The sequence below is a fragment of the Coregonus clupeaformis genome, chromosome 13 (assembly GCF_020615455.1).
Source record: "Coregonus clupeaformis isolate EN_2021a chromosome 13, ASM2061545v1, whole genome shotgun sequence".
Taxonomy (NCBI): domain Eukaryota; kingdom Metazoa; phylum Chordata; class Actinopteri; order Salmoniformes; family Salmonidae; genus Coregonus; species Coregonus clupeaformis.
In genome coordinates, this window is record NC_059204.1 from 54399105 (window position 1) to 54421378 (window position 22274).

Here is a 22274-nt window from a genome sequence, read left to right on the forward strand (position 1 = left end):
CCAGTGGCTAAATGTGCCAAGCTTATAGAGACATACCCCAAGAGACTTGCAGCTGTAATTACTGCAAAAGGTGGCTCTACAAAGTATTGACTTTGGGGGGGGGGGGTGAATAGTTATGCACGCTCAAGTTTTCAGTTTTTTGTCTTATTTCTTGTTTCTTTCACAACAAAAAATATTTTGCATCTTCAAAGTGGTAGGCATGTTGTGTAAATCAAATGATACAAACCCCCCGAAAATCTATTCTAATTCCAGGTTGTAAGGCAACAAAATAGGAAAAATGCCAAGGGGGGTGAAAACTTTCGCAAGCCACTGTAGCTAATAGAACTAACGCGTTAGTAAATCCGCTACGATCATGCGGTAACGTTAGTGTACAGTCAGTAAGCAGTTACACTGGCGGGCCCCGGTGGCAATAAATTAGTTATACCAAAAGCTTACCTTGACTTGGAAGAGTTCCAGTGTTGTGTTGGAAAGTCATAGCCAGCTAGCTAACATAGCATCCCTCTGTTTGAGCAGGGTGTTTCAGTAGGCTAAACTAGCTAGCTGCATTTACTAGCTAAGTGAAACTGAAAAAAAATGACAATCTCTCTTTCTATATTTCTCGCTTGCTTCTCCTTCATTTTGGAAGAAATTAATTTGTTCAAAACTGTTCAACTATTGTCTTTCTCTCTCTTTGAGTCAACTACTCACCACATTTTATACACTGCAGTGCTAGCTAGCTGTAGCTTATGCTTTCAGTACTAGATTAATTATCTGATCCTTTGATTGGGTGGAGAACATGTCAGTTCATGCTGCAAGAGCTCTGATAGGCTGGAGGACGTCCGGAAGTTGTCATAATAACTGTGTAAGTCTATGGAAGGGGGTGAGAATGATGAGCCTCCTAGGTTTTGTATTGAAGTCAATGTACCCAGAGGAGGACGGAAGCTAGCGGTCCTCCGGCTACACCATGGTGCTACCCTACAGGGTGCTGTTGAGGCTACTGTGGACCTTCTTTGCAAAATAGTGTGTTTTAATCAGTTATTTGGTGACGTGATTGTATTTAGTATAATTTTATTTAAAAATGAGAACTTTTTTTATGTTTTACAATTTACTTTTTTATTAAATTCACTGAGAGGCATGGTCCTCCCCTTCCTCCTCTGAGGAACCTACACTGCCCCGCATTGACTCGGTACCGGTACCCCCTGTATATAGCCTCGTTATTGTTATTTTATTGTGTTACTTTTTTTTGCTTTAGTTTATTTAGTAAATATTTTCTTAACTCTATTTTCTTAACTGCATTGTTGGTTAAGGGCTTGTAAGTGACTAATACAATTTGATTTGATTTAATTTGAGATGTAATCTAGCCAAAGCCACTTGCTTTTATGCATCTGTTGACATGGAAACCAGTCAGCTGGTTCAGATCTGCAAGCCATTTCTTCCACTGTTGAGCAAAGACATCTGGTAATTCTTCATCCCAGCCGCAGGAGTATTTTCCTTGCTGTCAGGATGAAAGGTGCAAAGAATCCTAGAGGGTCATACACTGAGCAGACAACATAGTATACCTCTTCTAGTGTGTGGTCCAGCCTGGTCTCATAGACTAGACGTAACATAGTAAATGTAAATCCGGGACACTGAAATTAGTATGATATGTTATGTTTGGTATGGTAACATAAGACAGATGGTTACTTCAGACAAAAACGAAAGTAGGATGGTTGGTTGGGGTGGATGGGCGAACATATAACGCAAACGTCTAGCAACCCAAAGGTTGCCAGTTCGAATCTCATCACTGACATTTTTAGCTAATTAGAAACCTTTTCAACTGCTTACTACTTTTTAGCTACTTTGCAACTATTATACATAGCAAGTATTTATTTTAATTTTTCTATTTGTTATTAAATTTTTTTAGGGGGTGGATCAGCTTTTATATTGCAGATAGATTGTAACTTACATCGATGTAATTGTCTGCATCACTTCCAATCCCCCATATATATTTTTTTTGCAAATATACAGTATATACACTACCAGTCAAAAGTTTGGACACACCTACTCATTCAAGGGTTTTTCTTTATTTTTGCTATTTTCTACATTGTAGAATAATAGTGAAGACATCAAAACTATGAAATAACACATATGGAATCATGTAGTAACCAAAAAAGTGTTTAACAAATCCTAATATATTTTCATGTCTTAAGGTAATGATGGACTGTCGTTTTTCTTTGCTTATTTGAGCTGTTCTTGCCATAATATGGACTTGGTCTTTTACCAAATAGGGCTATCTTCTGTATACCACCCCTACCATGTCACAACACAACTGATTGGCTCAAATGCATTAAGAAGGAAAGAAATTACACAAATTAACTTTTAAGAAGGCACACCTGTTAATTTAAATGCATTCCAGGTGACTACCTCATGAAGCTGGTTGAGAGAATGCCAAGAGTGTGCAAAGCTGTCATCAAGGCAAAGGGTGGCTATTTGAAGAATCTCAAATATAATATATATTTTGATTTGTTTAACACTTGTTTGGTTACTACATGATTCCATATGTGCTATTTCATAGTTTTGATGTCTGAAAATAGTTTTTTTTGTTTATAAAGAAAAACCCTTGAATGATCGGTGTGTCCAAACTTTTGACTGGTAATGTAAATCATTCCATCTAACCCATAACACATTAATTGCTCCACTTATATAGTTATAGACATACTAAAACTTGCTCAAATCAATTAGTCAGTTACAAAAAAAAATGTCTGTTTCCAACAATCCCTCATCTGGAATAATGATCACTCACATGTTCCACACGACCTAGAAACCATATTGACTTTCACAGGGAAGAGAGAGAACACATGTTATAACAGTTTCACACCAACCTTGATAAGAATTAGATTGGGGCAAGGTTAGCCTAAGCTACAATCTAGTGGCTCTCCTCACATTTAAGGGGCATCGCTGTGTCTCTAGAAGACTCGCCTTTCCAAATCATAATTAGAACTATTGATAAATTATCCAAACCAAATTTAGAATGACAGTCCTTAGTACTTCACGTTGGTTCTCTCACTCGAATTTTAAGACCCTCAACTTAGCACAGACCAATACCTGCAGAATGTACATTTACATTGACATACAGTATATTCATCTTATATTTCTAGCATTAACTTTTCTCATCACGGCCCCCATTTGTGGTAATGATAGATTGGTATCTCAATGCATTTCTAATCTAAATTACTATACATTTCGCAGTGTGCAGACCTCCAAAATCAACCTGTTACCCCAAATTATGTTAATAATCATGTCGCACTCCTGAAAGAAAAGGCATGAGAGAAAAGGCAGTTGATAGCTTCGACTGGATGCTGCGTACAGGTTGCTGGCTCGGACTCAGGTCTCACGGTAGAAGTGGTGAAGGACAGGGCCATAGTGAACGCTATTGTCGCCATTACTTCAGCCGGTTAAAGGGGGTGAGGTTCACACTGTTCTTGATCAAATGATCCCTTCCATGCATCTAGATACCATCTGTGGTCACCTTCGCCATAACCTTGAGAGGAGGACAGTCCAGAACAACCGTTAAGTTTTAGGCATTTCTGATTCAGGAAATCCAGACAAATTATTCACTATATGACAAATTATTACTACTACCAATATTCTTAATACAGATTTCTAAAACAAATGTCAAAAAGAATAACAACACACAGTTGAAACCATTTTTTTTCAAAATTGGCTTATACTCCCTTATCATTTTGGCGATCTCACTACAGAGTTACAGGTCAGGGAGTTAGAGGGCTAATCCTTAGGGAGAAATCCCGACCATCCAGCAGACCCAATCTGGTGAGATTTGTTATTGAAGCGAGACAAAAACAAAGAAAACAAAACAACAACAGCAATACACTTCTTTTATAGGCAGGCATGTGAACAAAATCAATATGCATATTTACCAAAGGGCCCCAGGGGACTGGTAATTCCCCTTTTGGACACATGACTCACATCGTGATTCATGTGTCCCCACCCAAAAAAAACACTGCCTGTTAAGTAAAAAATAAACAAATTAGAATAAAAAATCTAATTATAACTACAACTCTTGATAACTCCATAACGAAATAATTGTATCCCATAAGGTAATAGTAAAATAGACGATAGACAGGTGTCCCTCATTCAGGGGCAGCACTCTCTTTCTCTGTCCTTCTCGTGGTCCGAATCACACATAGGACTATTGCTAAATTATAAACTTCTTCCTAATTATTAGTATTTCTATATTACATTTAAATGTCACCCAATATTCTTAGCCTTTCTAGTAAGGGTGATCAGGCCTCACCAGAAAGTCAGAACAGAGGTCAGAGGTCAGAGGTCAGTCAACCCTATTAAGTGAGTGTTTCTTTCCCTGTTCCTCAGACATTATTTAAAGATACTTCAAACATTACGAACATTTTGTGTATCAGGTTTACATTGGATTTTTCAGTACATTTCTTATCAAGAGAATTTACATGTGTGCAACCAAAACTCGGACAATAGATACTTCAGAAAATTTCATTTTTGTGCTCTTTAAGGTGCATCCTTTCCTCAGGAGATACAGAATCATTGATAAACATGTTTTAAAAAACTTGGTAGCGGACATTCAATCTGTCCTGGAAGAAAGAAAATAAACATGTGCTTAGTTTGCACATCTTAATCAGTCCTAAAAATTCTTAATCTTAATTGAGTTTACTGCATCTTGGGCAGGAAGTCTTGATAAAACCATGCGTTTACAGAATTATACTTCAGACACATATGATGATATGGTGTCCCGTAAAGCTGAATAGGCACCTTCTAAAGAAAACAATCCCAGAGCCCCTCTCTTCTAATCTTAATATTCTTGACCTGTTGCGTTGACATACAATTCTATACTAACTGTCCCTGGGACATAAACTAGTCAAAATATGAAACCTGTTGTTTAACAAATCTGCTTGGACCTTCAAAAAGTTGGGGCTGGCTTATCAGCTCAATATTCAGTACTAAAAACATTTACTTGAATCTACTTAAATTTTGGACATAGTTCCACATAATGGAAACATATTATTGTTTTAGATGACATTAGCTTCTTACTTAAATCATTGGTGCTACCCAAACTATAGAATTTAGTAATAATAATTGGAAATTGTCAAAAACATATCTTATTCAATTATTCATACCTCTGTCGCAAATTTCCCCACTGTGTCCCTTACAGCCTGTTTGAGTTCAGTACTGGCAGCTATCTATTGTTCCACAGGAAACGTATCTCTAACCCAAACTCCAGATGGCGGCCTCTAATTTAATATCAGTCCCAATGCTAAATCCCACTGTTCGTTAGGTGACCTTGTATTGAAACATTTACTCTTCAAATTACTAAGATATTGCATTATTAGAGTGCTATCTGAAAGCCACTAATATTAACATTCACTTTGTTACTTTCACTAGTCTCCATATCTGTTTCCCTCAACTAGGACCCTTCTTCACAATAGGAAGACCTTCTCAATCTCTACTGCAAATACACGGATCACTCTCAAACAATGTTCTGCTTTTCCCCCAATTGCAAGTCTTAAAAACAAAACAAACATGATAACTTTCTAAATCTAAATTTCAACCCTCTTATTATCCACATTTCAATATTTTATTATCCAAGTTTCAAACCTCTTATTATCCCAATTTCAATCAGCTTAATACTTTCCACACTCACACAACTCTCACCTCCACATTCTCTACACTCACACAACTCACATCCATATTCACTTCATGCTATTACTTGACTTAAGACTAGTGGTACCCTCCTCCAGTTTTATGTTTTTGTTATTTTGTTATTTTTTTAAATACAAATTCATTTCAATTGACTTACTGAAATTCAGTCGCCGTGTCATTCAATTGTTTGCGGATGATGTATCTCCTCCTGGGCAGCTCACAGTAAGGGTCTGGTCTGGGCGGGTCCTCGTCCTCTTTTGGTCAGACGAGAATTTCCCTCACGCTTCATAAAATGCGCCACCGGTTTTCCTCGCAGACCCCCACTGGAAAGCTTGGCAGGCAGAATCAATCATCTTATTCGTGACGCCAAATTGTCATGGAAATTCTACACAGGGACACTCAAAGTCAATCTTAAATGAATCATTGTTTATTAACAGTTAACTGGAGAGGTTCCAACAAACTTGAGGCAGTCCCATTAGATCTCTTATATAGTGCTTATAGACACGTTACATAGGCATAATTTAGCTTATTCATCATTCATAATTAATTCATCATTAACATTTGGTTCATGCATGTGACCAACCAATACTGGTTCATGCATGTGACAGACCAATACCTCACAAGGCTTCTTCTCTCCAAGCTGAGACCTTGAAACTGAGCTATCCTTTCGTTCTCAAAACAAGGTTCTGGGCGTACTGCCAAATTGCAGATACTGATAGTGAGGATTTGTTCAATCAGTCACTTGCATGAACACAGAAATTGGTTATTAGAAAAGCACAAACATAGAACACAGAAATTGGTTATTAGAAAAGCACAAACATAAAATGTTTCATCACACTGTACATCAAACATAGTGATTAGAAATGTTGACACTGTATATTACATGAGTTTTATGATATAGAAATGTGAAGTGCACATTTGGACTCACGGGTGTTTGGCTTGCTTGAATGACATCAAACCGGTATTTATTATAATCCTCAACGTCTCATCTTTCAAAATCAAATCAAATCAAATCAAATTACAAGCCCTTAACCAACAACGGTTTTAAGAAAATTAAAAAAAGTAAAAAATTGATTAGTAAAAAATAAACATAGCAAATATGATTTAGCTCGTCTGGTAGGTTTGTGTCACTGGGCAGCTCGCGGCTGTGCTTCCCTTTGTAGTCTGTAATAGTTTTCAAGCCCTGCCACATCCGACGAGCGTCAGAAACTGTGTAGTACGATTCAATCTTAGTTCTGTATTGACTCTTTGCCTGTTTGATGGTACTTCGAGTCCTCATAATGTATAGCATTTCCCTCACTTAGACACATTTTTTTTTGCAAAAGTTGACCAATTAGCAGGAGGGATTGGGGCAACTTCTTGTCACGCATGGTGCTCACTTTCAGAACAGCTGTCCGTCAAAACCCATACAGAGCTGTTAAGTGGAGACCCTGAGCTCTGATGTCATGTATAGCATGTTACTGTACAGCCACTACGTTCCAATTTAGGCACCAAATCTCCTATTTTCAAATCATATGTAGGTACGTGTGTAAAGGGCTACGGGCTCGCTGCTCTGCTATGTGGTGATTCTGTGGCCTGTTCACATTCTCCTTCCGAAAAGCCAGTGGAAGGTGATAGAGTCCGTCCTTCAGTGTAGCAGAGTCTGATGCTATCTTGAGGAACTGTTGGTCTTCAACAGATAAGTCACTTTTCTTATTGTGGCTCTGCCCTGGAAAATCTTGATTATATTACTTGACAATGAGCTTTTCAATGTTTGTAATAGAGATCCTATTTGATATCATGCACGGTCTTCCATGTTTATCTATGTTGGTGCTGCTGTTGAGTGGACCATTGTCTACCCATCGAAGGAGTCTTTACCGCATATGGACCATTACCTTGACTGCTAATGATTTTCCACAGTTCCAATGCCTTTGGGGCATTGACTCCAATAAGCAGTCCAACATCTGCATCAATACCGGTCAACTTCATTGAGATATGTCCATTCCTTGATGAGAAGTTCTCTTTGGTGACAGGAATGTCTCTCTGAGTGTACACCTCTGGCAGCTTTAAGAATGTGGTGTCCTCAAGATTGCACACTTTTAGTCAAGTGACTTTGTAGCTGCTCACAGGGACTCCATTGTTTGATCTCTTGAGCAGAATACACATGGCTTTAGAGGAGCAATTTTGTGGCTGTTCTCCTGGGTCTTTTCATGCAGGTAAGTATTCTGCTCTTTTACGGGGTCGCCAGCTACAGTTGTGATTGCAGTGGCAAAGCTGCTTCCTCTGCTCCCAGGTTGGAGCCTAGGCCGAAACTTGGGATCTGAAACTTTGGTGTTTGGAATAGTTTTGTTACCAGTAACAGAGTCTTGAATGTTGCTGGATATGGGATATGAGGCTATCCAAGCCTGTCTCTCAATGAAACTCACCAAGTCTTTGAAACTTGCTCTTTGCTCGGTTTCTTCTTAAATACCACATGCAGCTGATCTCCACTTGTCTCTGAGTTTGAATGGTAGGTTGGAGATGATGATTCTCATGTTTGATGGTGTATTCATCTCTATCATGTATTGGATTCCTTGCATTGCATTACAACACCCTCTCAGGAACAACGCACAGGCGTGCAGAGCCTTACCATCTTCAACTATAATGGGTGACCAGTCAAGAGCCTTCTCCATATAAGCAGTTGTGATTCTCGTACCATTACCCAAGTTTGGTTTTAGGAGCCTCTTGGCTTCCCTATACCCTATTGTAGGGTCCATATGTAAACAGCTGCGAACAAGGTCTCTCACCGGTATACTGTTCTAAGAAGTATAGTTTGGCTTGGTAACTGTCAGTTTTGCTGTCGATGCCATGATCAAAAGCTCTGATGAAGGATTGATAATACACAGGATCACCTGACAACACTGGTATCTCTCTTACAGGAAGTAGAGACAACCATTGTTGTTTCACAAAGAGTTTGGTTACTTCATTTTGCTTTTGCAGAACACTGACAAGCATTCTTTGATTGCGGTCATCAGCACTGGTTCTTTGATTGCTCTCAACACCAGTTCCAATGTGTGTGGCGCCATCTGCTAGCTTTGCTGGTATCTGCTGGTGGCCACTTTTTGGACCTGCACCAGGTCTAGAAGACTAGGTTATGTGTCATCATATCTTGGCTGAATGTCTGTTGCAGTTATGCTCCAGTGGTTGAGGGATTGAACCTCTCCAAAGTTCTTGGAGCCTTTGAAATAGCCTCCACATAAGCATTCATGCCATCGGTTGTTGGCTTTACACTGACTTGTGATGAAGCTTCGTGTTCTCTGTATTCACCCAGGACTTTCAATTTGGCTGTCCATGCTGCTATTTCATTTTCCTATTCCAGTTTCTCCTTTTTTGCTTTCAGTTATGCAAACAGCTTTGCTTCTTTTTCAAGCTGATGTTTCATTTTGTGCCCATCTGCACAAGCCAATAGGGCTGCATTTTCTGCTTCAGCTCTTACCCAGGAGGAGGTTGAAGATGTTGTGCTCCTGGCAGAGCTCTTTGACTTTTGTCATATATGTGAAATACTGTCATCAGGTTGGACCTCTTCAGGGAACTCACTAGGAGTATAACCTACCCATTTCAATTTATGTACATCTTTGAGAAATGAATTAAACCATGGTCATTCAACTTTTCCTTTTCAGACAAAAGCATTTGCACAGAAGTGTGAAGCTCTGTGAATTCCTTCAGAATTCCTTCAGAATTTTTGTCAACTTGGTCAACACACCCACCTTTGTTAAAGGCACAGTGCAGTCAGAATTCAGTTTTTCCTGTGTTTTATATCATATTGTGCAACAGCTGATGAAACTAACACTGTAAAAGTGTGAAAACATTTGATCAGTGTTATTTTCTGGTTGAAAATACAATCTACACAGGACCTTCTAATCAGCAGGTTTGCCTGGGAGTTTTGGCGTTCCATGGTGACATCACCATGCAGTAAATTGGTTCCAAACCTCTCTGCCAATAACAGCTAGTTTTCACTTTTCCCCTCCCCACCCACATACAGTCCTAGCAGATTTCTTGCTTGAGAATGTTTTTTGCTGAAAAGCTACTTTTGCCCATTTTAATAGAAATCTATTACAGTAATTAAACCCAGAAATGATTTGATATTGATATAAAAAAAAGGCTGCATTGGGCCTTTAATGAGAGCATTGATTTAATAAATGTTTCTTGTCAATACACCAAGCTTAGCTCTCCGTGAGGAATCAGCTTCGTATTCTTTTTTTCAGCATTCATGACGTCATCACTTGCACTTTCAACAAGCGCTTGTTTATAATCATCAGCCGTAACAGGCTCAACATGAGTTTGTCCACTCAGCCATATCAGGCTGCTCATCAGGCTTTTTGCCAGTCATGTCTGCCATTCAGACAGCACAGTAAGACACAGTTCAACAATGTTCCACCAACACCAAGATGGCATAGCAGTGCGGTCGTGTTTTCTGTAGTGTCCTCATGTAAATAGCCTGTTTTTTGTTTTTTTGTCTTTTTCGTATATATTTCTCAATCTCACTTTCCATCCTTTAACTAAATATACTTTCCTGCAACCCGCCTCACCCAATGTGGAACGGATCCTATTGTTTCTTCATTTTTATCCAGAACCTCTGGCTGAAACTAGCCAGCTAGCCAGCTAACTAGCTACTTTCTATTAGCTACCATTAGCAATCTTCACCATTGTCCGTGGCCGTGGCCTGCACTACCTACCAGCCAGCTCTAGCCTGGACAATTATCGGCCAGTCTGCACAGTCTGCACATCGCGCTATCGAGCCAGAGCATATCGGATTTTCTGCCGGAATCACTGAATCACTGGACCTTAACGGATCATCGCAACTAGCTAGCTGCAACCGAATGGCTGTTGTCGTTGTTGGCTAATCACCACTGTCCTGAAGATAACCCCAGTTAGCCTTGAGCTAGCCTCGAGCCAGGCCCATCTCCCGGCTACCTACCTCTCTGTCAACCGGACGGGACCTCCTAGTGTTGACACGGAGCCCCGCCGATCCATCACGACTGGTCTGCCGACGTAATTGTCTGATGTGGTTTCAACAGGCTTCTCGTTGCGATGACCACAAAGATCCATCTGCTAGCCCCGGCCCGCTAGCACATGCAATCAACAGCCGTGCCTCCAGCTCGCCTGTAGCGTAGCAGCGACTGAACTGCTCCCTGACTTACTTATTGCTGTTCACTGGACCTTATGATCACTCAGCTACACAGCAGTTGCCTGCTGGACTGTTCCTTTATACGGTACCCCATCCTGTTTATCTGTTTAGCCTCAACTCTAACTTTCGTTGCCATTACCAGCTGTTGTCTTAGCTCTCTCGAATAACACCTGTGACTGCTTTATGCCTCTCTCCCATGTCAATATGCCTAGCCTATTGCTGTTTCAGTTAGTTCTAACTGTACTTTTTCAATGTAGAGCCCCCAGTCCTGCTCAACCTGTCTCAGATAGCTCCTTTGTCCCACCCCCCACACACGCGGAGAACGGCTCAATCGGTGCCTCCAGTGATGCTATCTCTTTCATCTTTACCCAACGCTTAGGTTTACCTCCACTGTACTCATATCCTTCCATATCCTTGTCTGTACATAATGCCCTGAATCTATTCTACAACGCCTGGAAATCTGCCCCCTTTTTTTCTCTGTACCCAACGCACTAGAAGACCAGTTCTTAAAGCCTTTAGCCATATCCTTATTCTACTCCTCCTCTGTTCCTCTGGTGATGTAGAGGTTAACCCAGGCCCTGTAACCCCAAGTATCACTCCTGCTCCCCAGGCGCTATCATTTGTTGACTTCTGTAACCGCAAAAGTCTTGGTTTCATGCATGTTAACATCAGAAGCCTCCTCCCTAAGTTTGAGTTATTCACTGCGTTAGCACACTCCGCCAACCCTGATGTTCTAGCAGTGTCTGAATCCTGGCTTAGGAAGGCCACCAAAGATTCTGAAATTTCCATTCCCAACTACAACATTTTCTGTCTATATAGAACTGCCAAGGGGGCGGAGTTGCAATCTACTGTAGAGATAGCCTGCAGAGCTCTATCATACCATCCAGGTCTGTGCCCAAACAGTTTGAGCTTCTACTTTCCAGAAATAAGTCTCTCACTGTTGCCACTTGCTACAGACCCCCCTCAGCCCCCAGCTGTGCCCTGAACACCATATGTGAATTCATTGCCCCCCCATCTATCCTCAGAGTTCGTATTGCTTGGTGACCTAAACTGGGATATGCTTAACACCCCGGCCGTCCTACAATCTAAACTAGATGCCCTCAATCTCACACAAATTATCAAGGAACCTACCAGGTACAACTCTAAATCCGTTAACATGGGCACCCTCATAGATATCATCCTGACTAATTTACCCTCTAAATACACCTCCGCTGTCTTCAACCAGGATCTCAGCGATCACTGCCTCATTGCCTGCGTCCGTAATGGGTCCGCGGTCAAACGACCACCCCTCATCACTGTCAAACGCTCCCTAAAACACTTCAGCGAGCAGGCCTTTCTAATTGACCTGGCCCAGGTATCATGGATGGATATTTGACCTCTTTCCGTCAGTCGAGGATGCTTGGTTGTTCTTTAAAAGTGCTTTCCTCTCTATCTTAAATAAACATTCCCCATTCAAAAAATTCAGAACTAAGAACAGATATAGCCCCTGGTTCACCCCAGACTTGACTGCCCTTGACCAGCACAAAAACATCTGTGGCGTACTGCATTAGCATGGAACAGCCCCCGCGGTATGTAACTTTTCAGGGAAGTCAGGAACAAATATACACAATCAGTTAGGAAAGCAAATGCTAACTTTTTCAAACAGAAATGTGCATCCTGTAGCACTGACTCCAAAAAGTTTTGGGACACTGTAAAGTCCATTGAGAATAAGAGCACCTCCTCCCAGCTGCCCACTGCACTGAGGCTAGGAAACAATGTCACTACCGATAAATCTGCGATAATCGAAAATTTCAAAAAGCATTTTGATACGGCTGGCCATGCTTTCCACCTGGCTACCCCTACCCCGGCCACCAGCTCTGCACCCTCCGCTGCAACTTGCCCATGCCCCCCTCCCCAGACAATCTGGACCCTTTCTTTCTAAAATTAGCAGAGTTTTTGTTGCATCAAGAGATGACTTTATTAAAGTTTTCAACAAAGCCGATACCAGTCTGCAGAGTGGCACACCGTTCTTACGGTCTCCCTCCATCTTATATAGTCCTCTTCAGTTTTCCCGCTCTTTTGTTGCTCCTCCCATTTCCTTTGTCTCTGAGAGCGGCTAAACTCAACTTTCATTAAATTCAGAGTTCTACAATCAATCAATCCTTATCTTGCAAAAACACTCATGTTTAGTTTAAACTCTGTTAAACCCTGGCTCTTTTCACTGTGTTTGAAGACAAAAACAAACGGCCTAAGCCAGTTTCAGTCTTTGATATGATAAGACAACCATGGATCTAAGTAAGACCAAGCAATCTGACCCTAGGTCATATCCCCTCTCTACTCACCCACACAGTGAAATTAAATGACCCAATACAATTCCTGGCCCAGTAACAAATAATTCCAACTTTATGCTCTTGATTAACCCAGTTCTACCTCATAGTCCATTAAACTCTACAGTTCATTAATAATAATTCACCACAGCCTCCAAGTTTTTACATGGACTGGATCTTTATATTTACCACTTGGGTAGTGTTTCAGTAACAATGAAAAATCAGACCTTCTTGTTGAGTATCTGATAATCTACCATTGATATAGGAGTGGTTAAAATATGCTAATAACAGTCCTCTGAGTACATCAAAAAAGGTTTGGTATACCTCAACTGGTATGCCATCCAGCCCTGGAGATTTCCCAGACTTAAAGGCTTTAATTGCATCAAGAAGTTCCTCCTCTGTAATTTGGCCTTCACGTTAGTCTTTCTGTACAGCTGTTAATTGTACATTATTAATAGAAAAAAAATACATACAATAATCTTCGGTTAGTGGAGATGGAGGCGAGTGAAAAGAAAACATGTGCTTAAATTACTTTGCTTCATCTTTCAAAATATTGTTTGGTGAATCATGGGTGACTGTCATTTGTAACAAGTTTCAGTAAATTATTTTGGTAGCATTTCTATGTTGAAGATTAAAAAATAATTTGGTGCATTTTTCCCCGTATTCCATCCAGTTCGCTTTATTATTTAATAATATATTACACTTGATCTTTCTTGAACTTATTCTGTGCCTCTATGGTACAGTTTTTATTGCTATCTTTCTGTGCTGTTAGTCCCTCTATTTTCTGCTGCCATCTGAAGGAGGGAGACCCGTGACGAAGTCCAGGGATATATGGGACCAGGAGTGGTGAGGAATGGGAAGAGGTTGAAGGAGGCCAGCCGGAGCTTGCCGCTGAGTTTTGTTCTGAGCACACACAGTTTAAGCGGCGATGAATGCGGAGACGTCAGGAACCAAGGTGGGCCACCAGAAATGTTGTCGTACAAAGGCCAGGGTGTGACGGGAGCCATGATGGACTTCAGTGTCTGATGCCAACGTTCAAGCGACTCCGGGTGATATGCGCTTGACACACGTTGTGTAATTGACAAGGATTTTAACCCCTGTTGGAAAAGCTTAGAAAGGAAATTCGTACCCTTATCAGTTTGTACCACCTTAGGTAACCCAAAAGTTGAGAAGAATTTAATCAAGGCTTTACTCAACACCGGAGCAGTAATCCTACGCAGAGGAATGGCCTCTGGGTATCTGGTTGCTCCACACATAACCGTCAACAGAAACTGGTTACCAGATTTTGTCTTCGGTAATGGTCCAACACAATCAACCATCACATGTTTGAATGGTTCACCTATGACAGGTATGGGACAAAGAGGAGAGGGAGGAATAACCTGGTTCGTTTTTTCCCAGTTACCTGACAGGTGTGGCATGTCCGACAGAGCTGAGCCACATCTTGTTTTAAGCCGGGCCAAAATAAATGTTGCAGAACCCGATCATAAGTCTTGGTGGCTCCCAGATGTCCGGACCACTGGTGATCGTGAGCGAGGGATAAAACATTTAGTTGAAAGGCTGTAGGAATCATTATTTGGTAAACAGCATTCCAATCTCCGCCAGCTACAACATGGGATGTTCATTTACGCATGAGATTACCATCAATGAAGTATGCCATGTTTTTCTTCTTTAGCCCCTCCACTAAGACAACACTAGAAAAACATTTAGCCAGGCTAATGTCAACCTTTTGGTTAGCAATCAGCTGCTCACGAGTGACTGGTAACTATATTGCATCAGCAACAAGTTCCACATACTTCTTCCCTTCCCTGGGCTGTTGGTCAGACCGCACCAGCTTACCAGAGGTAGTACACAAGCTATCCTCTGGGTCACACTCTCTGAACAGAATAGTGTTCGACAAATCTATCACGTCACCCATTTGTTGTGCTTGAGCACGTGTGACAGCACAAGCGGGGAACACATGTGGATAACTCTGTGCCAGCTCCTCGGAGAGAGACTGGTCACTTCTTTCTAATACATCCAGTACGGGTATCACCTTTCCTCCGGCAATATCGTTGCCCATTATAAATGTCACACCTTTTACTGGCAACATAGGACATACTCCAACTCTGAACAATCCACTGACTAACTCAGAGTGTACGTTCACAAAGTGCAATGGCACTGGGATTAATCCCATTTCAATTCCCTGGACTAACACACCGGAACCACAATATGTATTATCGGCCAAGGTCAACACATCAGATAGTATGAACGACTGCGCCGCACCAGTATCTCTAAGGATTCTAACCGGACGCTGAGACGCTTCTTCATCTGATATGGAAACAAACCCCTCAAAAATGAACGGTTCATAACTGCTATCTGGGACTGGGACTTTCAAACCACATTTACGATGAGGCATCTGTTTTGATTCCGGCCTTACAACCGTACGAATCAGCCCAACACCCGTTGGCGGCTTGGCGTGCAGAGGTATCCCCTGTTTGCGTTTTAGCAGGAAGCAATCATTAACCCTATGTCCCACCTTATGACAATAGAAACAGTTACGCTCATCTTTTGGGCATGCTGGATGTACTGCTGGTCGACTAGGTCTAAGAGTTGGCAAAGCCGCGGCCCTACTCTCCGTAAAGGCCGAAAAACACGCTCTTATGCGTCAACACAAACTCGTCTGCCAATACAGACGCTTCCGACAGTGAGGATACTTTCTGTTCGTTTAGGTAAACCACAATGTGTTCATGTAAGCAATTTTTAAACTCTTCTAACAAGATTAACTCCCGGAGAGAGTTAAAATCAGTTACCTTACTAGCAGTGTGCCATTTGTCAAACAGATTTCCCTTGTCTCTAGCAAACTCCATATACAGTTGAAGTCAGAAGTTTACATACACTTATCCTCAGGTCACTAGTAAGTAGCATTGATAACTTTTTGGGTATTTGCCAATACATTCAAGTTGAAATTTTAGCACTGGATTTCGCACGCTACTCTACTACGTTTGGAACACTTGTGATTCATGAATGAATGCCCAAGCGCTAATGAATTGATTAAGAGACAATGAATGGATGTGCAGAGCTATCTGCCGAAGCAATCACTTAAAGCAAATAAGTTGTTGCTTGTTTGCCTCTCAGAGGGTTCACTGCTGTGTATGTACAGTTGAAGTCAGAAGTTTATATACACTTAGGTTGGAGTCATTAAAACTCATTTTTCAACCACTCCACACATTTCTTGTTAACAAACTATAGTTTTGGCAAGTCGGTTAGGACATCTACTTTGTGCATGACACAAGTAATTTTTCCAACAATTGTTTACAGACAGATTATTTCACTTATAATTCACTGTATCACAATTCCAGTGGGTCAGAAGTTTACATGCACTAAATTGACTGTGCCTTTAAACAGCTTGGAAAATTCCAGAAAATGATGTCATGGCTTTAGAAGCTTCTGATAGGCTAATTGACATCATTTGAGTCAATTGGAGGTGTACCTGTGGATGTATTTCAAGGCCTACCTTCAAACACAGTGCCTCTTTGCTTGACATCATGGGAAAATCAAAAGAAATCAGCTTGTGTAGACCTCCACAAGTCTGGTTCATCCTTGGGAGCAATTTCCAAATGCCTGAAGGTACCACGTTCATCTGTACAAACAATAGTACGCAAGTATAAACACCATGGGACCACGCAGCCATCATACTGGGGCGGCAGGTAGCTTAGTGGTTGAGAGTGTTGTGCCAGTAACTGAAAGGTTGCTGGTTCTAATCCCCGAGCCGACTAGGTGAAAAATGACACACAAAAATAAAAAAATAAAAAATATATACCGCTCAGGAATGATGTATGTAAACTTCCGACTTCAACTGTATGTATGTGTTGTGATAATTGCCTTGTTTTCTCTATAACCTGTTAGTTAATATCCCTTGCCACCGTGATAAATAGGCCTAAGGCCAAGACAATAAGAAGACACAGTGGCAGAATAAATTCAACTACACCTTTGTTTCATCACAAAACCGGAGAGCAACATCTGTCCGGTGAAGTCCACAAACAACCAGTTACAGTGGGGAAAAAATTATTTAGTCAGCCACCAATTGTGCAAGTTCTCCCACTTAAAAAGATGAGAGAGGCCTGTAATTTTCATCTTAGGTACATGTCAACTATGACAGACAAATTGAGAGAAACATTTTCCAGAAAATCACATTGTGGGATTTTTTATGAATTTATTTGCAAATTATGGTGGAAAATAAGTATTTGGTCACCTACAAACAAGCAAGATTTCTGGCTCTCACAGACCTGTAACTTCTTCTTTAAGAGGCTCCTCTGTCCTCCACTCGTTACCTGTATTAATGGCACCTGTTTGAACATGTTATCAGTATAAAAGACACCTGTCCACAACCTCAAACAGTCACACTCCAAACTCCACTATGACCAAGACCAAAGAGCTGTCAAAGGATACCAGAAACAAAATTGTAGACCTGCACCAGGCTGGGAAGACTGCATCTGCAATAGGTAAGCAGCTTGGTTTGAAGAAATCAACTGTGGGAGCAATTATTAGGAAATGGAAGACATACAAGACCACTGATAATCGATCTGGGGCTCCACGCAAGATCTCACCCTGTGGGGTCAAAATGATCACAAGAACGGTGAGCAAAAATCCCAGAACCACACGGGGGGACCTAGTGAATGACCTGCAGAGAGCTGGGACCAAAGTAACAAAGCCTACCATCAGTAACACACTACGCCGCCAGGGACTCAAATCCTGCAGTGCCAGACGTGTCCCCCTGCTTAAGCCAGTACATGTCCAGGCCCGTCTGAAGTTTGCTAGAGTGCATTTGGATGATCCAGAAGAGGATTGGGAGAATGTCATATGGTCAGATGAAACCAAAATAGAACTTTTTGGTAAAAACTCAACTCGTCGTGTTTGGAGGACAAAGAATGCTGAGTTGCATCCAAAGAACACCATACCTACTGTGAAGCATGGGGGTGGAAACATCATGCTTTGGGGCTGTTTTTCTGCAAAGGGACCAGGACGACTGATCCGTGTAAATGAAAGAATGAATGGGGCAATGTATCGTGAGATTTTGAGTGAAAACCTCCTTCCATCAGCAAGGGCATTGAAGATGAAACGTGGCTGGGTCTTTCAGCATGCCAATGATCCCAAACACACCGCCCGGGCAACGAAGGAGTGGCTTCGTAAGAAGCATTTCAAGGTCCTGGAGTGGCCTAGCCAGTCTCCAGATCTCAACCCCATAGAAAATCTTTGGAGGGAGTTGAAAGTCCGTGTTGCCCAGCGACAGCCCCAAAACATCACTGCTCTAGAGGAGATCTGCATGGAGGAATGGGCCAAAATACCAGCAACAGTGTGTGAAAACCTTGTGAAGACTTACAGAAAACGTTTGACCTGTGTCATTGCCAACAAAGGGTATATAACAAAGTATTGAGAAACTTTTGTTATTGACCAAATACTTATTTTCCACCATAATTTGCAAATAAATTCATTAAAAATCCTACAATGTGATTTTCTGGATTTTTCTTCCTCATTTTGTCTGTCATAGTTGACGTGTACCTATGATGAAAATTACAGGCCTCTCTCATCTTTTTAAGTGGGAGCACTTGCACAATTGGTGGCTGACTAAATACTTTTTTCCCCCACTGTACATTACCTACTACAGCATCGTCAAGCAAGTTAATGTTTCCGACATTTTCGGACTACTAAACAACTATTGATTTAGAACCACAGAGAGTTACCGCAAGTCGCAAAGAAAACAGGAGCTGCCTCCTTTATTCCAGCACCATTTCAACTTCAATATTTCAACATCATCAAATCACCTATGCTATATCTAATACAGTGACAACTAATACACCAAAAATAATTTAGTCCAATAAACGTAAGCTAAATATCATATGGCTGTCCATGGTACTGATTTGTGTGTGTGTGTGTGTGTGTGTGTGTGTGTGTGTGTGTGTGTGTGTGTGTGTGTGTGTGTGTGTGTGTGTGTGTGTGTGTGTGTGTGTGTGTGTGTGTGTGTGTGTGTGTGTGTGTGTGTGCAAGTAGAAAAAAATATGTTGACTCACCCTGAAACACCAACAAAATCCTACTCTCTTTCATGCCTCTGTAATACAGTACACAGCTTTGTTGTCCTAGGCTACCTGGCTAAAATACTTGCTCGCTAGCCTAACTTCCTTTCATGGGCAACAATGCGCCAGGCCAGCTAGTTAACATTAGCCTACTATATCTAGCTGAATATTGAACTTCCATCGTCTCAGGCAAGGGGCACAATGTATTTTATGGTTGGGATCAGAATCGTCATTGGCCAGTACGGAGAATCAAGTAAACCCACAAGTCCAAATCTCTATCTCCATCCATGGCTAATTTAGGACAGGGACGATTTTAGCTAGCTAGCTAGCCACCGGAGGACAACGAGACAACGAGATGCAACAATTCAAGTTTTTTCTGTAAATGACGTTTGGCTTGTGATTGGTGTGAGGCCAAATCCAAACTGGCTTTTCTTTACACTTTTTTTGGGTGCACAAGGACCATTCACAGTAGAACTCACTCAGTTTAGCTCAACGCTGATTGGCTATAATTTTTTATCAAGGGACGCCAAATGCTCGCTGGTTTCCCTTGTATTCAATGCTGCGGGCGGCAACAATGTCATTATCTTTTTGACAAGACAGCATCAGATAGACAGCCTACACTTGCTCGGATGCTTTCTCCGGTGAGATACATTCAGATTCTTGCAAATTGAAGGAAAATTATGAAACACAGAGAGATTCAAGATATATTTTTTTAATAAGTCAACTTTTGGGGGAAGCCTGGCTTCCCTTGGCATCCATGAATACACGCCACTGATCTTTTGGAACATAACGTTGTCAAGCACAGGCACCAGTTCTGGTGAAAACTGCCTGTAATCACAAACAAATCCACAATTCCCAGAGATTTACAGTTGAAGTCGGAAGTTTACATACACCTTAGCCAAATACATTTAAACTCTGTTTTTCACAATTCCTGACATTTAATCTTAGCAAAAATTCCCTGTCTTAGGTCAGTTAGGATCACCACTTTATTTTAAGAATGTGAAATGTCAGAATAATAGTAGAGAGAATTATTTATTTCAGCTTTTATTTCTTTCATCACATTCCCAGTGGGTCAGAAGTTTACATACACTCAATTAGTATTTGGTAGCATTGCCTTTAAATTGTTTAACTTGGGTCAAATGTTTCGGGTAGCCTTCCACAAGCTTCCCACAATAAGTTGGGTGAATTTTGACCCATTCTTTGTAGGTCTCCTTGCTCGCACACGCTTTTTCAGTTCTGCCCACACATTTTCTATAGGATTGAGGTCAGGGCTTTGTGATGGCCACTCCAATACCTTGACTTTGTTGTCCTTAAGCCATTTTGCCACAACTTTGGAAGTATGCTTGAGGTCATTGTCCATTTGGAAGACCCATTTGCGACCAAGCTTTAACTTCCTGACTGATGTCTTGAGATGTTGCTTCAATATAGCCACATCATTTTCCTTCCTCATGATGCCATATATTTTCTGAAGTGCACCAGTCCCTCCTGCAGCAAAGCACCCCCACAGAATGATGCTGCCACCCCCGTGCTTCACAGTTGGGATGGTGTTCTTCGGCTTGTAAGACACCCCCTTTATCTTCCAAACATAACAATGGTTGTTATGGCCAAACAGTTCTATTTTCGTTTCATCAGACCAGAGGACATTTCTCCAAAAAGTACGATCTTTGTCCCCATGTGCTGTTGCAAACCGTAGTCTGGCTTTTTTATGGCGTTTTTGGAGCAGTGGCTTCTTCCTTGCTGAGCGGCCTATCAGGTTATGTCGATATAGGACTCGTTTTACTGTGGATATAGATACTTTTGTACCTGTTTCCTCCAGCATCTTCACAAGGTAATTTGCTGTTGTTCTGGGATTGATTTGAACTTTTTGCACCAAAGTACGTTCATTTCTAGGAGACAGAACGCGTCTCCTTCCTGAGCGGTATGACGGCTGCGTGGTCCCATGGGGTTTATACTTGTGTACTATTGTTTGTACAGATGAACGTGGTACCTTCAGGCATTTGGAAATTGCTCCCAAGGATGAACCAGACTTGTGGAGGTCTACAATTTTCTTTCTGAGGTCTTGGCTGATTTCTTTTGATTTTCCCATGATGTCAAGCAAAGAGGCACTGTGTTTGAAGGTAGGCCTTGAAATACATCCACAGGTACACCTCCAATGATTCAAATTATGTCAATTATCCTATCAGAAGCTTCTAAAGCCATGACATTCTTTTCTGGAATTTTCCAAGCTGTTTAAAGGCACAGTCAATTTAGTGCATGTAAACTTCTGACCCACTGGAATTGTGATACAGTGAATTATAAGTTAAATAATCTGTCTGTAAACAATTGTTGGAAAAATTACTTGTGTCATGCACAAAGTAGATGTCCTTACCAACTTGCCAAAACTATAGTTTGTTAACAATAAATTTGTGGAGTGGTTGAGAAATGAGTTTTAATGACTCCAACCTAAGTGTATATAAACTTCTGACTTCAACTGTACATACACAGCAGTGAACCCTCTGAGAGGCAAACAAGCAACAACTTATTTGCTTTAAGTGATTGCTTCGGCAGATAGCTCTGCACATCCATTCATTGTCTCTTAATCAATTCATTAGCACTTGGGCATTCATTCATGAATCACAAGTGTTCCAAACGTAGTAGAGTAGCGTGCGAAATCCAGTGCTAAAATTTCAACTTGAATGTATTGGCAAATACCCAAAAAGTTATCAATGCTACTTACTAGTGACCTGAGGATAATTCCAATGCACACAATCCAATAAAAAAAATTGGAATACAAAAGAAGACTTTATTTTCAATAATACAAAATCAAACAAAAAGAGCATGGTTGAAAATGTTCTGTGCTCCCAGGCACACTAGTTCCCACCCACACAGTCCCCTGGCAGCCATATACAGTATAACCAAAGCGGACAAATCAAAATAAAGGGGGAGCAGTCAGGTGCACAACAGGTAAGAATAGGGAGGTATGAAGATGAAATGAATAGAACACAAAACATTAAAAATGGCTCCTACACTATCTTCTTCTTTATGTCTACCTTCTCGCTGCTTCTCTGTTTCACTTTCTTTCCCCCTTTTCTCTCTCTTTTCTCTCTCTCTCTCTCTCTCTCTCTCTCTCTCTCTCTCTCTCTC

At 41.1% G+C, this 22274-nt stretch overlaps 1 protein-coding gene across 1 annotated transcript in view; it reads left to right on the top strand.

The window, feature by feature from the left end:
* vtnb (vitronectin b) overlaps positions 1-22274 on the top strand; it is an 86256-nt gene that overhangs the window by 19871 nt on the left and 44111 nt on the right. The window lies entirely within an intron of this gene.